At 37.6% G+C, this 17,806-nt stretch overlaps 1 long non-coding RNA gene across 15 annotated transcripts; it reads right to left on the reverse strand.

Annotated features, from left to right (window-relative positions):
• Nucleotides 1–180: 180 nt before the first annotated feature.
• LOC123003363 (uncharacterized) lies at nucleotides 181–16,834 on the reverse strand. Of its 15 annotated transcripts, none has more exons than XR_006412565.2 (4): nucleotides 16,610–16,834; nucleotides 14,908–15,035; nucleotides 455–763; nucleotides 181–386 (listed from the first exon to the last, which is right to left on the reverse strand). It is a non-coding gene; the product is annotated as an uncharacterized lncRNA (long non-coding RNA). The 15 variants fall into 15 exon arrangements; XR_006412566.2 differs by lacking the exon at nucleotides 14,908–15,035 and adding an exon at nucleotides 16,248–16,491; XR_006412562.2 differs by lacking the exon at nucleotides 14,908–15,035 and adding an exon at nucleotides 16,248–16,499.
• Nucleotides 16,835–17,806: the final 972 nt, after the last annotated feature.

The following is a 17,806-nucleotide window of genomic DNA, read 5'->3' on the forward strand; positions in this document are numbered from 1 at the left end:
CGTGATTTGCGTAGCCAACCGAAAATTTTATGTGTTATGTTGGCGACTTTGGCGGTTGAGTTTGGCGTCTTGCAATTGTTATCGCTACCCTTGGGTAACAGCTCTACTACTGATCCGCCGTTCGCTTCCTGATCAATATGCAACTGCAACTGCAACGGCTGCTGCAACTGCAATTTCTTCTTGTTTTTCTGTTTCTTCCCCTTGAAAGCGATCGCCTGCTGCTGCTGCTGTTGCTCGAGTTGCTGGATCAGCTTCTGTTGCTGGGTAATGTTGATGGCGGTATTAAAGCGGTAACGACTTATCTTGGCATTTATCAAACGGACACTCGGGGGGCGTTAAATTTGTTATATTCCTCTTGAACCGCTTTTGCTTCTTAAATTCGTTTACTGCAATAAAGTGGGGCAATCAATTAGCTTTCAGGGTGACTTCATAATCAGTCATCAACTCAACTCACCTGTTTCTTTTTGTTTGCTCTTGTTGATTTTTGTATTGTTTACTGGAGGGATTGTTGCATTTGCGATGCGCCTTACTCTGTGGTTAATACTCTCGCTTAGCTTCTACGTTGCTCCGATCCTGATCCTGTGCTTCTGTTTCTGTTTCTGCGCTGCTGCTGCTCCTGAATGGCACATCAATTTGGTTAACTGAGAAAGAGCTGCTGCTGCTGGCTAACTGCTAACTGCTGATTGCTGCATTCACATAGTAATTCGCCTGTGCTGATTTCCTTTTTTATTGGATTTTATGGATATTTGGCATCACATGCGCACTGCAATCAAAAATGGAAAAAGTATGGGGTTTTGTGTCAGTTAGATAGTTCTTATCGGTGTAAATTACTCAAAAAATGACATCGAGCAGTGAAAGGCAGCGAAAAAGCCCCAAGAGAGTCTGATAAAATGAAACATTCAGGTGTATCTAATCGTTGGCTTTGCAGGTGCGTTTGTGTGTGCGTTCGAGGAGATAAAGGCTTCGCCTGTGATTTCTTTGTTACCAGATAACAGATAGCTGATAACAAAAAATACTGGGGACTGTGGCAACACTAAAAACCAAGGTGAGCATTCAAATTCAAGCGGAATTCTGGCTCTTTATGGATTATACAAAAGAAAAGCGAGAGAAAACGCTATAGTCGAGCAACTCGACTATCAGATACCCGTTACTCAGCCAAAGGGAGTGCGAGAGAGATAGAGACATGCATGCAGTGAAGCGACTGCTTGATACACTGCTTGAATTCCATTTTTATTTGCTCATAACTTTTTAATGAATGGTCCGATTTAAAAAATTTCTTCTATATTTCGATAGGTATTAAAAAGATCAACAAAATTTCATTTTGGTATATTGGTTAACCCTCAATATTTTTATTTTTACTTTGATTAAACCAATTCCTTTACTTTCTCTGAAAAACACAGTGAACAACAAAGGAAACGTCCCATGTGCAACACTTGCCAATGCAATCCGTCTCCTGATTGATTGATTGATTGACGTATGGCAATTGCTGAGTCCTGAACTGAACTTTCCCTCGGCTGACCACGAAAACCGAAAAACCCAAAAGCACTTCCCAAGCTGGACGCTCTCACAACCGCAAAGCCCAAAATGTGGCCAACTTGGGCTCAGCTCAGCGTTGTTTCTCGTCAATTCGCAACTGTAACTGACTGTTAAATTAAATTTAGCATGGCGTCTAAATTAAATCAAAACGAGCCCGGAAAAGCCATTGACCGGAAACTAGATGCCGCTGTCATCTTCAACGGAAATGAAGCCAAATGAAGGACGCGTCGCACAAGCTGGCAGGGAAAACTCATTCATTTGCATGGTTTGTTTCGAGGGGGAGAAATCATACCAGGTTGAACTTCAATTTGAGGGAAATGGGAAATGGCAGGCTGGCTCTCTGAGGCAGGAAAGTGGTGCCACATGTGTGTGGCTGCTGCTGCAGCAGCACAGTTAGTTTTCACTTCGAGGACGACATTGCGGAACTTGTTCAGTGTTTCCAGTTAAGCACACAAATTTGCACAAATGCAAGTCAAACCGACGACGACTGCCCACCGTCGATTTCCAAGCGAAAACATGTTTAACATGTCGCACACCCACATGCAGAGAGCAGCAAAATAAAAGAGCCAGAAAATAAAGCAACTATGTACTGACTGGGACGGGACCACAAGGCGTATGAGTGACAAACAGGTAAATGCGATCAACTTGGCTTGGGCCAGCTGCCTGTCTGCCGGTGGAAATGGAAATCGAGACGCGTGGGCGTCTCTGCAGAGAGAGAAAAACCTCTATAAAAGTCTTATTCCAAATACTTCAATAAAAACGGAAAATTTTTAAAATTTAATAATAATTTTAGCATTTATTTCCAAAATGTTAAAATGTTAAATATTATTTTCTTAGCATTTCAAAGATTATTACTTGTCTTTTAATTCGAAGAAACATTTAACCCGGTAGAATTTGAATATTATCGATATTTTCACAATATCGATTCGATAATATTGATGTTTTAAAGAAAAACCACATATTAAATATGGAGAAATAGCTAGTTGTCAATATGTTGTAAGCTATAGTGAAGGGATGTTTTTAGGTAAAAATGTCAGTATCAACCCCGTTTTTAAAGCATTTTTGTTAAATTTTTTCCAGTGTCTGACAAACCAGAATACGCATGTGTGTGATTGAGTGTGAGCTGGCCAGCCGGAACCTACTGAAAGGTAAAAAGAGCAAAATATAGAGAGAGTGGGTGCGAGTGGAGAATGAAAAGTTTGCACAGCTGCCTTTGACGGAGGCTCTTTTCTACTTATTTTCCACGCTGAGTGACGGTGGTCAGCGCTTTTCAACGCGTCGCCCTGTTAATAATTGAATTTCTGCACTGTTTTTTCGCTTTAATTTGTTTCAATCACCTTCGCTGTGGGGCGGGGACCTCTGCGAGAGAGCAAACACAATGTCAACCCCGACGTGACATTTAATATGGGGGCAGGCCGGCAGGCAGCAGAGCGACGATAGCGAATCTAGAAGACTGGGCTGGCCAGTGGTCATTTATTATGCTATTTTATATAAAACCATCAACGGGGCTCTCTGCCCAGCCCATCGTAGTTCAGTTCAGCCCAGCCCAAAAGTCCCAAGACAAATGACCAAAAACAACAATGGCTGACCATTAGTAGGCCCACAGTATTCCCCCTTTAATGTGTGCTGTTGTGCGTGTGACCTTATGACATTATTTACTCAGCAGTGGTAGCGAAATTCCCCAGCATATCATCGTGAAAAACAATAACAAATAGCCAGGGAGGGCGGCTCACAGCTCACAAAATAATGAGACAAGTCCGCTTTGTGGCCAGTGCTATTCACTTTGCTTCTGTTCTCCTCTGCTGTTTTGTTTTGCTTTTGCTTTGGCTGGGCTTTGTTTGCCTGTTGTTTTCTGCTTTTCTGCTGGCATTTATAAGATTTTCGCCGCCCAACCACTAAAACACAGTCATCGTTTCGGTCATCTAATGACTAAGCGCCAGTCGACAGTCTTCGCCCACTCATTGGTGGGAAATTATTTTCCCACCCTATGCCTCTTCAATTAGGGATGGAAATGCTTCGACATCAATATCGATATTATCGATTGGAGCTTACTATCGATGATTTTGTATCTTAATCGATTAACTTAAGAATCTTATGCGTTGTAGAACCTACATAAGAAATATGTTTTTATCGTTTAAGATTATGTTATATAAGCATAAGCATCGGGGTGTAGTATACATTTTGTAAATGACAGCATAGCTCTGTAAAATCTACGCTTTTACATATTATTCTGTCACTTTTCAAGGATGTCGTCGCCCCACCATCGATGATTGTTAGCTCTCAACCACATGTACACTCGGGTACTATAGCTCATCCTGCCTCCTCCTTCAATAGTATGCATTTGACGCATGTCTATTGGTTTCCCAGCTATAATCAATAAGCTAAATAAAATGTTCGAGGGTGAGAACAGCTTTTGAACGTTACCAAAAGTTGAAATCAACTTTTGCTTCACTATTTCAAATTCATTATTAGTTGCTTAGTTGGTAACGATTCCTAGAATGCATTATCTTTATTCAAAATAAGCTTTATAAACTTTTAAACACAAAAAAGAACACAATTACTCATGAATTTTCCTATCTTAATCAAAGGCACATTATCAGAGATTAAGTTGTTATTATTATAAACCATGCATGTCCCAATAATACAGTAGATAATAAACGAATTAAGCTATAATAAGCCATAATTTGTTTAGCTTCTTTTCAGTTTGTTTAGAATTTTCTGATTATTTTCCCTGAGTACTGTCTTGATATTGTAAACAAGGTGTGTGTTTAATTTAATTTGGTTTAGGATAGATAAAAGTCTCAACATTTTTATTTTAATGCCCTCAATTCACATTAATCTCAATTCGACCATTACTGTAATTGTAAATTTAGTTTAGTTGGTCATAAATAATAAAAGCCATAAGCCTTTTAGGGAAAACCCCATTCATTTTGATTGCCTTTCAGCTTTCTTATTCGTATTCGTACTTCCCCATTCCAATGCATTGAGTACTTGGCAAATATTTAATGCATATTTGTATTGATTTTTGATATGGCTCGTTTGTTGACATTGGGGGACGCCAGTTGGAAAACAGCGACTGGTTTAGCATTTAAGTTGGATTTTAATTCTCCCCCAAATACCCATTTTCTATGGTGTTTATGTAGTGCACAAATTCGCAGGTTCTCAGAGGGTTTTCTCTCACATTTTTATGTAATGCAAAGTGACACGATGATAAGCAGAATTTCCCCTTTCGCCACTTTCACCCTTTTCTCGTCGCATTCCTCTCCAGTGTGAAAATATTGCGCACTGTTTTCGTTTTTCGCTACGTACTTGAAACGTGTCTAAGGAATTGGGGGCTGCAGACGGTTTACCAAGCGGGGAAAACTGTGGAAAAACTACGCAGTAAATGCTCCTCCTCGAAAACACAAACACACACACATGGGGCACTTGGCAAAATCCTTTTGTGCAACGCACGAGAGATGAGTTCATGGTCGGTGAGAATTCCCCATTCCACATTCTCCATTCTCCAGTCGTAGTCGTCTACAGCAATCTCCATCAAGGCATGACAGTGAAAATGCGAGAGATGAAAACCGAACGCCGAACGCCAAATGCATCAAATTACAAATTACTGGCATGCACAGGGAATTTAGTGGCAAAAATTATAAACTGCGTTTCATTGCGTGTCTACGTAGTACGTACTTGGGAAATCATCAAAGCTGTCAGCATGAAATTGATTTCTATACGGTAATGGTAGTTATCGATGAAAGCCTGTTGCTGTGGGCGGGCCCAAATGCACAGGAAAAATTTTTATCTACTCTAAATATAGGATAACAATTAAAAATTTGTATATCTTTATATCTTATGAAGCTGTAAATATGGTTTAAATTTAATTAAATTTAAATTTACTTAAAGAAAAAAATTTTTTTTATTGGAACAATTGGAAACTTGATTTAACTATTTACCATAATAGATAAACCAACGTTCGACTGCTACAAAATTTCCATTGCGCATTTTCAGCAAAAATAAGAACTGAGGGAGGGACCAAACCTTGACCTTATCGCAATGGATACACACTGTCCCCGTATTGATATCGGGGAATCAATCAAATCAGCGCAGAGCCATTAAGTTTACATATGCAACAGCTTTTCCGACCCTTTTGCCTCGTTAAACGAAAAGCAAACAGCAAGCAGGAGAGAAATAAAAAAGAAGAGAACTTGGCACATGTGCCAAGTGCAAAATGCAAATATCTGCATGTATCTCGCACTCCACCGTATTGTTGTGTTCTACCACCCACTTGGCCTTCCCTCTTCTCCACAACTCGCCCATATGCAAGAATAATGCACTGTTTAATTTACATAAAGTGAAAGGAAATGGAACAATAAGTTTTATAAGATTTCAGGCCCCAGCGATGCCCATCAGCAACATCAACAGCCGTGGCAAAAACATCAACAGAGAGGCAGCATCAGCGGCATCAGCAGCATCGCATCAACATCAGCATCATCAGCTGCACAAGAAGCGAAAGTTTGCACAATGTAAGCACTTGGACCGCTCAGCGTGTGCCCTCCAGTCATCCGCGACGACCATCATAACCAGACATACACTGAGAGAAATACGATGCTCAAACAACTAAACACTTTCCCCATTCTAATTTGGCAAATCTCTAAGAAAAAATCTTTATGATATCTAAAAATAATTTTTTAAAAAGTTTATAAAAATTATCTATCAACTATACTAACAATATATTTTTCCTATCCACACAAAAAAATTCCATACTTTTATCAAGCGAATGCGAATATTAAGGAAGGGCAATGACTTTTGTGATATATTTTCCGTGAATATAGTGACGCATGCTAAAATAATTTTAACATATTCGCACACAAAACATCTAAAATTGTAGCCGTTTTCAAAAATAGAAAATAATAATGTAATGAGTCAGTATTTCCATTTACGCTAATTGAAGGTCTATGAAACTAATAAATTCCACATGTGTGGAATGTATTTTCTGCACGTTTTTAAAGGAAACCAAGTATGTATGTTTGATTAAATGTTTGTTAATTGTTCTACTTCTATAAAAAATATAAAATTGGGAGATTAAATTTCAAATATTTTTTTCTCATTTAAAAGGAATTTTTCCCGAGTGAACTACTGCCAAAAAGAAGAAAACACAATTGTAAATGTCACGAGTGGGTGGTCAGCGTTGAGTGTAAGGGAAAAGACTTTTCTGCCACGACTGCTGTTGTTCATTCTTTTTGGGAAATGGAGAAAAACCCCAGCCGCCTCCCCATCACTTGACATTTCTCTGGGCTGCATTTTTGATTTGTTTTGGTTGACTTTTGCGCAGGATACACACACACCGAGTTTTTGGTCAGAGCCAACGAAATTAGAAGAAATTTCCAAGGGAATTGGGTCACTTTGGGACAAATAGTAACTGCGTAAATCGTAGCACAACTTGTTATAACATGAACAACGACGACATTAAACATTCAGGACACTTAACAAGCGCAAGATGAACAACAGAAGCGGTAATAAATTAAATTAGAAAATATCTCGGGGGGAAGGGAAGGGGGAGGGAGAATAGCTGTCGGCCAGAAGACAAAGTTGGCAACTCGATTGAAAAAGTTGCTGGCCAAGTTTAATGGCAGGCAAACACAATGGCAAGCCAAACTATCGATTGATGTTTGGCGAGTTTGCAAAAAAAACAGATGAGAAATGAAGAATGAGTGCGTTTCAGAGATAACAGATGAGCTTTGCCTAAAAAAGGGTTAACTTGTGCAACTGTCAGCTAATAAAGCTCAGCGAAATAAAATGCATCCGACAGATGCATCAGCATGAATGAGTACAGAGCTTTTCTTATCAACCAAATGCCAAACACAAACACAGAAAAAAATTTACGAAAGATCAGCTTGATATGTGCAGGTCAATTTGATATTTTTTGAAGATCAAGTTATTCATATCATTTTGATATGAATAAAGATTATACTACAAAATACTACATTTGGTATTTTAAAACAGTATTTTATTATCTTTGACGAAATGATAAAATATCAATTTCATATTTTTGAATCATAAATTTGATATTAATCATGTAGCCTTTTTATTGAAATAAGTTAGAATTGACCGTATTTCATTAAGATTTATTTTTCTGTGCACACACTCATTTGAAAGCCCTAAGCCACGTTCAAGGTCTTTTGGCCCCAGTGTATTAATTTCAATTGACAGTATGATTCAATTTATTGATAGCCCACTTAACTAAGCCCCCTTCGTACCTCCCGCAACTAAAATTCCAATGAAATGAGGCGCCACCTCCCCCGTATAGTGAAAACACCTCGCCAAAGTTCAAATGAAACCAACTCACGCAATGCGACATTGACACAAAGACAAAGGTAAAGAAAAAACGTGAAAAAGCGTGGGGAAAGGTGGGAAAAGCAGCACTTTATGGGTCACAAAAATAGACCCGACTTTATACTTCTATTTTTGGTTTTGGTATAACAAGTGTAGAGTGCTCTACGTCAGCAAATGTTGGTTGTGGGAAAAGGAAAACATTTTCCTTTTGCGCAATTGAGCATTTATTAACCAAGTGCGTGGGTGTATGTCTGTTAGCACGTGTTTGTGCAATGCATTTGTCCAAGGACTCTTGCTTTTAATGCGAAAAGGATGCACTACTGACAATCAAGGGGTTTTTCTAGTATTTATGTTTAATTATGCCAAGTGAAAAGCGTTTAATACCCCCTAGAAAGTTAGTTCCTGGTAAGGAAAATTCAATGCGGAAAACAGGGTCAAAGAGAATAGTTCCTGGTATACGATTATTCAAAGAGCATATGAAAATATTCTCATTAAAGGGGGATTTCCTGGAATTATTATTTCTTAGAGTTGGCAATTAAAATCAAGGCAAATAAAAGAAAACTGTATTGAAAGGGTCAATCTTAACAATAGGAAACCCAGTAATTCTGCTTAAGCTTTAGGAACAGCATATCCAAGTTTTAGAAAGAATTTCGTTAATTAATTATTTAGAACCAATCCTTCCACTCATTCAAAAAATTATCACCAATATTCTTCAAACTCAATAGAATGTGATATATTCTAGCCACCAAGCTTTCTTATCTTTTAATTTGATTACCACATCTGTCATAACTTCTAGCGCTGCATAGCAAATGCCATGTGCTTCTGGTTTTTATGTAAGATTTTATTTAACTTATTGCCGAGGTGGAAGGAAAGAAAAAGAGAAAGTGCCACGAAATTAGTTGACAATGTTGACACAAAAGCCACAACTAATTGCATCAGCGACAAGTGTTATATGTTTCGAGGCGGGGTTTTCTGTTTTGGTTTCGGCTTTTGACTCTATGTACTGTATTATTAAATGGGGGACCCAAAAGCCCAGTCAAGAGCAACAAAATGACGAAATCGTAAAGAGACAACAGCGGCAGTCACAACAGTTTCCTCAATTTAATTAAATAATTAAGACCAAGACACACGACGAATGCGACAGCCTTTGACTAATTAAAAAAGAAAACAGCCAAATGAAACATAAGGCTGAAAGAATGCAAATTTTGCGACAGACGCCGCTTTACTCGGTCCAATGAAATATAGCCCTGCCTATAGCGTCACCACCTACAGAGGTATTTCTATATATATATAGACTACACAGAAAAAAAAACTGACAAAATATCAGATTGATATGTGCTGCTGGTCAATTTTATATTTTTAAAGAGTTATTCATATCATTTTACATTATTTGTTCAAAAAATACTAGATTTGTTATTTTATATGATATGATAAAATAATATGTTGATATGATGGAATCATAAATTTGACATAAATCATATCGGCTTTTTATTGATATGAGATAATGTAGAATTGACCCTATTTCATATCAATTTTTTTTCTGTGTATATGTATACTATATATTCTGGTCTAGTGCTCAGATTTGCGTATGTGCTACTAAGTAAAAAAAAAATGAAATATATGTGCCAGTGCAAATTCAATGCCAAAGCATGGAAAATTTTCTATTGAAAAGCGCACACCTCTCTCTCTTTCTCGGGTTTTTATTTTTTCCTGCTTTGTTTTTTCATTTTGTGCTTTTTAATTAAGCGATTTGAGCTGTGATAAGCGGTCGGTGCTGTGTGTGGGTGGGCGTGGCTGCCGCCTAATCAAAATCAGCGCAAAAATGTCGCATAAACACAGGCGACGGCGGCAGCACACAAACAAAAGACGATGAAAATGTATCTCAGGGTGAAGAACAAGATAAGATAGGAAGAAAATAAATCTATAAAAAAAAGCTTGCCACCTGCTGAGGAATTCCTTCAAATTCTTCCATCTATTTTTGTAAAGTGGTAATTATTATTAAGTGTGCGTTGCAATGCGATTTTATTTAATTGCTGCAGCTGTCGCCGATTCGAGCGTTGTTGTGTATTGATTTTGTCCAAGGCGTCGAGTTATTGTGGCCATAACAAACCAAGACTGGATTAATAATGGAGCACATTTGGTCTGAAATCGAATTCAAGGTCAACTGATTTCATGTCCAAGAATTTTCACCAATTTAAATTGGCTATAAATAGCCTCCCCGAAAAAAAGAAATAAATTAAGAATATTCTTTTCGAAAATAAATTTCATACGCTCCAAACTGCACTGCAAATGGAAAAACGGAAATTTATTTAATGCCCCCCTGCCACTCGGTTGGCTGTAAAAATATCAGCAAAAAGAAATTTCTCACCAGTCTAAAATTATATTTTCTGTGCGGTTGAAAACGTCATTAATAGCCGCAAAAAGCAAAGGAAAAAGGCATACAAATCGCCGAGAGAGAACGAGAAAATGAGAAAAACGAAAATGTTTGACATAAAATGTTAAAATATTTCTAAAGACTTTGCTAGACAGCAGCCGCCAAATGAATGTAGATTTTCTTAATGGACTTTTCCCTGGCACACAGACCACATACACACACTTTTGTGCGGCAAGGTTTGCCATGAATAACAATATCGATTAAATGTTAAGCTGATTAAAAGTGCCAGTTTATTATGAGGTCATGGAATAAATGCAATAGACAACCGAAAATTTGGCAAATCGACAATTGCGAGCAATAAAATACACACGCAAAATGCAAAACTGAACTTTAGCATTGCACTTGAAAGGATTATAGCAAATTTCTCATCAATATTTCTTTAATTGACAAGCTAAAGGGAAAACAGATAGATAGATTCAGCAGGTCATCCATTAAAATAGTGAAAACAAAATTAATGGACATGTCCCCCTGACGCGTTCACAATCAAAAAATCAATATTTACTCAGTGTTTCGACCCAAAGAAAAATAAATTATCTAAAATGTAACAATACAAATTGGTTACAATTGAAGTAAGCAAATCGATGGTGAATATGAAAATAAATAAATGAATTAATGGCCGAGTTCACATTCTCAAAATCAATATTTATGCAAGGAGAATTTGTAACTAAATTCGCCGCCAGCATTTGTACACAGAAAAAAATTGACAAAGGATCAGATTGATATGTGCTTCTCTATTTAATATTTTTTAAAGATCAAAGATTTTGTTTATCTTACTTTACGTTTTTTGTTTAAAAATACTAGTTTTAATATTTTATGTGATATGAAAAAATGTCATGTTGATATGAAATAAGGTAGAATTGACCCTATTTCATATACAATTTTGTTTCTGTGTGCCTCCTCTATTTTGTAAACCCAAAAGCGTACTTTTCAACAAATCAAAAGCAGGGTATTCCAGTTTTAGTGTGGCTAATTGACTTTTTATCGTTTCATTTCGCGGCGTTTTTTCTCATCTCATTTTCTGGCTGCCACAGCTGATTGCTCCTCTCGTTAGCGAGCCGTGCGAAGTAAAAAATGCAAACATTTTGCAAAACAAAGGGGCACAAAAATCTGGGCCTCGGCCCAGTAAACGTTTCAGCAAGCCGTTTAGAGTACAAAAGTCAGACAGTCGTCTAATTATAATGAGAGAACCATTTGCCCTCCACTCAGACGGTCATTAATTTGCGGTGCGCTAAAGATGTTTACACTAGAGTAGCACTGAGGTTTATACCCCTATACCATATACATTCGATTCACCGCTAGCTTCATGAATTCTACAAATACTCGCACACATATTCGCCTAACAAACTAGCAAATAAAATTGATTTTTTCCCATTGCAGCAACGGATTCTCTCAATTGCCAATAGAACAAACAAACAAAAAATCAAACAAAAAGCCTGACCAGTCTGTAGTTTCGCTTCGGGCGAACTGGCCCCATAGCAAATAACGAAAATATTTTCAAGTCAAACACAAAAAACCAGAGAAATGAGAGAAATGAGAGGGTGGGGCAAACAAAATAAAAAAAAAAACAGCAAATAGATTGAATAAGCGATTTGTCGAGAATTTCGTAGAGAACTTTACATTTCGCAGATATTTTCATCGAGATGCCTGGGAAGGAATTCGATACAGAGCAATTCATCGAAGCTGGCTGCAATTTTATATCTTTGTTTACACCAAAGTTGGAGTAAATCAATTCGATTTGAATGGAGTTGAAAGAAATATGGGTTGGGGGTTTATTTTTAGAGCAGCCAGGAAAGTGCAAGTATGTAAGAATGTGAATTTGGAGAAAAAACAAAGAGAGATTCTGTAGGAAATACACGGTAATAAATATAAAACGACAAAGGTTTTGTTTGGATTCTTTTTTATATTTATTTTAATAAAGGCGTGCTTTTCTTGAAAAGCATATCTTGGAAAAAAAAAATTGGGTATTCAAAAAGTATGCAACACAAAATTTTTTTGAAATCCCCTTCCACAATCAAATCCTGGATCCGCCACTGATCCGTTCTATATATTTTATTCCAAAGTTCTATAAAATAGGAATATTCTAGGCAAAGATATGTCTAAATAAGGAAAAACACATTCAATCTGAAATCAAAAAGCAAAATTCAAAAATATTTCGTAAGTTTAAATTATAAGTATGAAAATTTATTATAAAACATTTTTGTTTGCTTTTAAAATAGAATTAGACCTACTCAAGAAACTTTTTCTCCGTGTGAAATTAGGAAAACGGTTTCAGAGAGACAGGCTAGGCATAACCCACAGCAATAACAATCCGTACATAACGAGGTGGAGAAAATGTGAGGGAAAACAGCCCGTAGCCCATAGCCCATAGCCCACATAAGGCACTAAGGCGCCTAAGAGTGAGGTCAGTTATGTCAAAACAGACAGCAGAATGTGCACAACGAGTGTGTTTTTGTGGTCATTAAGAGGTTACCAAGCCTCAGCTGGCAGAGGAAAATCGGCGGAGAAAGGAGTCAACTTACAGGCAGCAAAGGCAGCTGGAAAAGCCAAAAGGCAAATTGACTCCGAGCACGCTCTTTAACTTCTGCGGCCAGGCAGAAAAGTTAAAGCTGCAGCAGCGAAATTAACATCGGCTGCCGGGAGAATGTGCGTTTAGCGCCGACAAAAAGGTGAACAGTCGCAAAGCAGGTCGTCCGGGGAGGGTAGTGGGTATATATAGCTTACAGTATATAGTAATGCCCCAGAGACTTGGTAATTTTATAATAGAGCTCTCGTCTTTCACCCGATATACGGAGCTTCCATTTTGTATGCGGAGGCATTTTATGGCAGCATTACATTCTCCTCTTCATCGTAGTGAAAACTCCAGTGACCAGACAATAAGTGAGCATACAAATTGTTGCACACGCTGGCATGACACTTATTTGGGTTGACTGCCTCGGTTAACTCGTTAAAATATTTCAGAAATAGAAAAATTCGCCAAGGAATTGGTTCAGAAACGGGAGAAATCGATTAATATGAAAGTAGACCCTAGAAATATACTCTAAAAATTTATCGAATTATCCCAGAAATTATTATTATTAGCATTCCTAACTTATATTCGAAGTGCATCGTTGTTTCAAGAGGTTATATAAGGTTAATAGATCTTAAATAAACCCATTAATGATATGTGTCAACTGGGAAGCACATTTTAATTTGTCAGTGGTTGCAAATTGAAATTCAAACAACGAAAATGGGAGCGAAACGTCGAAGCCACAAAAATAAAAATAACAATAAAAATCCTACAGCTTATAGAACAACTTTTTCAAGTGGTTCTATCTACAGCAAGATTATTTCACAACCTGCTAATGATTTATAGGTTGCACCTCCAAGTTTGCATAACGTATTTAAGGAATACTACTTGAAGCAGGGATTCTAAACTGCATCTTCAAGTGCAAGCCTTATTTGACAAAAACCATGACGTCAAAGCCAAGTTAACTACCGCGAAAACAGTGGGCCAGTAGTGCTTTACCAACACACGAACACGGCAAAAAAAAGCAGTTAATGGCAGGTGACAAACCCGCTTGGGCAAACTGCGAAAAAAAACGATCGACGCAGCTAGAAAACTGGAAATAATATGGCTGAAAACTTAAGTACCCAACCGAGCGATGATCTTGTTTTCTTTGCCATTCAATTGCACACAAGTCACGTTCAATTTGGGGACTCTCCGCTGGGCGTGCTTGGCTACCTTATGGATTATTGTAATCAAACTGATCGTCGGATCAGATATATAATGGCTTAATTCCAGGGCAATGCAAGGGCCTTGTCACCTCGGTGACTGGTGAACCCGAAATGATTTACCATTTTGACACATTTATGCTAATTTCGAGTAGGCTCGACGAATTTCGTGTGTCCCCACACACGTATGTATCAATTGGAACTTGTTAATTTGCCGTTCAGGTTCTGCCCCTCCACTTAACCCCCGTCAGCCCCGCCGTCTAGAAATCACTCAATCAATTAGAACCAGTTCTTTGTCTGACTTTCGGTTGGCTGTAGATTAACCCTATGCGTATTTACTTAAATTGTTGAGAAATTTTTATTGGAATTTGGTCTCATATTTGATTTAACACTTTGATAATACTTTGGAATATTTTATAACACCGGTGAAAAATATTATTTTCTTCATGGAGAATAAAAAAAAGTGTTTATAAGGTTAGTAAATTTTTGAAAATAAGTAAAATGTAATTTTTTTGTGGTGTCGTTTTATAACGGTATTCTATACCTTGACTTCATTGACCTAAAATTGTTTTAGTTAAAAAATTTACATAGATCTTAAGATTGTATGGTATTAATAATCTTCAGAAACTTGCCGTCCAATAATGTTTTCCCTAACACTAAATATATTATATCCAAATTCCCTTTAAAAACTCAAAGTCTTAATAACTCGAATCTTATAGGCTGGTAATTATCTATTGAGTTACTGAAGATATGACCCTATTTTGGTAGTTACGGAAATGTCTCGTGAGCAATCAAAGGGTTAAGCATTATTGAACGGAAATGGAGCGAGCTTTTGGCCCAAAATGGTTTCGATTTGAATCGAATTCGAATTTGTTGTGGGCCAACTTCCGTTGGTCTTGGCATACCTTTCTCGTTTTCTCAGCTTGATTCTCAGTTTCTGGTTGCTGTTTTTCGATTTCTCGGTTCTCTCCCGCTTGTACGTCACGAAGATGCTTTTTTTCTTTTGCTTTCTAGCACTGCTCGCTGGGTTTCACTGTGGATGTGTGTATAGCAGTTGACATAATTGAATTAAAACTGTAGTTCACGGGAGAATTTTGCACAACGCATCGCGAGGGGCGGCACGAGAGGGGGCGGGGTCCAAGTGGGGTCAACACATGTAAATGCGGTGTCAAAGCAAAATACACAAAAAGATCTTAAAAGTGTATGTGTGTGGGGAATGGGGAGGGGAGCATGAGAATGTGAATGGGAAGAGAGAGAGGATAAGAGGATGAGTAAAAAGGTGAGAGCGCAGCTGTTTTGATGGGGATTGGGGCTCGCTCGCTCTTTCTTGCGATTCACTTTGGTTTGTTGATTCCTTTCTTCTATTTTTCTTTTAATTCCTTTCTTTTTTGCAGTAAGATTAGGTAACTTGTGTCTATATGAACATAATTCTTAACACATTTTACTGCTTGACACACACACTTATCATAAATATGTATGTTTCACACACACACACACACTCGGTGCGAGAGAGACACACACACGCACGCGGCAACAAAATCGATATTCTAAAAATAATATAAGTAAAAAATATATATGCATATACGAATTCTAAACGAATCTCCTCGATACGCATGTGTGTGTGTGCGTGTGGGTGAGCTGCTGGCGAATGTAATTACATATTTATTTATTTATTAAAACTTTTGAGAAACACCGAATTGCGTCTGGGGATTTAGCCGCTTACTGCGCACTTGAAAAATTTGCATTCGCCTTGGAAATTGTGGCTTGAATTTTGCACTCGGCTTTGTTTAGTTGCGCTTTTGCGTTATTCTTTTTTCGGGTTTGGTTTTTTGATTTTTTAAGGCTGCAGAATATATTAAAAACCGACTGAGTGTATATAAAAGATTTCTATATCTTTTCCACCAACCGACGACGAAGGCGGCATACGGCAACTGTGGCGATATTTTTTTCGTTCGCTCTCTTCTCGGCCTGCTCTTTCTCTCTTTTGCACATGTGTATATACTATACGCGAGTGCTCTCCCACACACCACATACAAATACGGAGAGATTTGAGTACTACTTGAAATACTTCTCCTATTGTTATTGTTTCTAAAACTGACTGACTATTATAATTTTTTAACCTCTAGCTCTAGACTTATTCCCCTTTTTCGATTACTCATTTAGCTTTTAGTTCGTTACCACTGTGCCAGATTTCTGGGTGAGAGCGTGGTGGGTTTCGTTCTCAAGTTGCGCCGCCCGAACTCACCACAATAACTGCTCTCTCCGGTTGGTGTCTCTCTCTCACGCGGTCACACTGCAGGTGAGAAATCCGTTGGTCTGCAGCAGGGTCATACTGAAAGGACGCCGCTGTTTTTTTTTTTTTTTGTTTTCTCGGCTATCGAGGGCGATAACTAAACAAGGCTATCGTTATCGACCTCTCGCTCGCTCTGAATCTCTCTCTCTCTCTTGCTCTGTGTGTGGCAGAAATCCTCCTCTTTGCCCCTTTTCGCCTGCTTTCCTTTAGATGCTCAGCTTTTTATGTAATTTAGCACAATGTTTGCGTTGCACTGCTGGCGACTGCAACACACAAAAAAAGCGACGCAACGCAACGCACACACACACACACACCTGAAGTATCCGGGTATCCCCGATTCGCACTTTTGCACTCCTTTTTTCAGCGGTCTATCGCGCTCGCACAGCCACAATTTCACTCGCTTGTCGCGCCGCAGAGTCGGACGTTCGCTTTTCGATCGATTTGGGCGGCCGGCAGGTGTGTTTTATGCGAGAATTACGAATTTTTTCCAGCGGCAACTAGAATCGTTTACACAGACACGAAGAAGTGACGCCATTTTTAAAGGGGCTGCCAACTCGTGATCAGGAAAAGTAGCTGTTTCTGGCGGGAAAGACTAGCCAAAAGAGGTGGAATTTTAAGAAATTTAGTTAAAAAAATAAATGGTTTTATTTGTTTTATAAAGAAGTTTTTATAATAATCTTGTAAATTTAACGCAAATTTACAAAAATATTGAACAAATTTAGCGGGAAATTGGCTGGCCTGTATTCGCGGCGCTGTCAATTTATCATCGATATATTTCATTTTCTTAAATATGTGACGAATCACCCTGTGGGCCTGTTTTGTTCGAGTTTTTTGGCGCAAAAGTTGAACTGTTTTGAATTTGAATAAGGCAAATGGGGATCATAAGAAATTTGTTGTTTATTTGAATGTAGAACAGATTATAATTATAATTATAATAATAATTAATAATAATTATTAGTCATCAAATAGGTTTATTTTACCTGAAAAGAAAAAAAAAATGTTGATTTGGTTGTGGGGGAAGGGGTTCAACAAATATTATGCAAAAATTACAAAATATTTAATTTTCAGCTAATCACACTAAAAATATATTAAAATCCTTTAAAATTTATGATTACTTATAGTGCAAGCTACATTCTAATGGCTTCTTCTAGCCAGACAATAAGGCAGCAGAAAATAAATATCATAAATTACTGATAGAATTGGTTATTATAAATATTATAATTTATTAAAATAACTTATTTATTCATCCTTTTTCCCCTTGTGCTGGGCAGCAGAAACATTCAAAAGTAAAGCTAAGTAAATAGCTAGATTTAACGGAAAATCATACTTGATAAATTCTTTTTTTAATAAAATTAAAAATTAATATCTATTTCTTAATATTTTAAAAACTACACTATAAAAAAACAAAACTTTACATATTAGGTGTTACACATTTACATAAGTGGAAAAGGCCACTTTAAGAACTGCATTAAGTAAAATAAATCAATTCATTGGCACAATTTTGTTTTTAT

Source organism: Drosophila takahashii, chromosome 3R (assembly GCF_030179915.1).
Source record: "Drosophila takahashii strain IR98-3 E-12201 chromosome 3R, DtakHiC1v2, whole genome shotgun sequence".
NCBI lineage: Eukaryota > Metazoa > Arthropoda > Insecta > Diptera > Drosophilidae > Drosophila > Drosophila takahashii.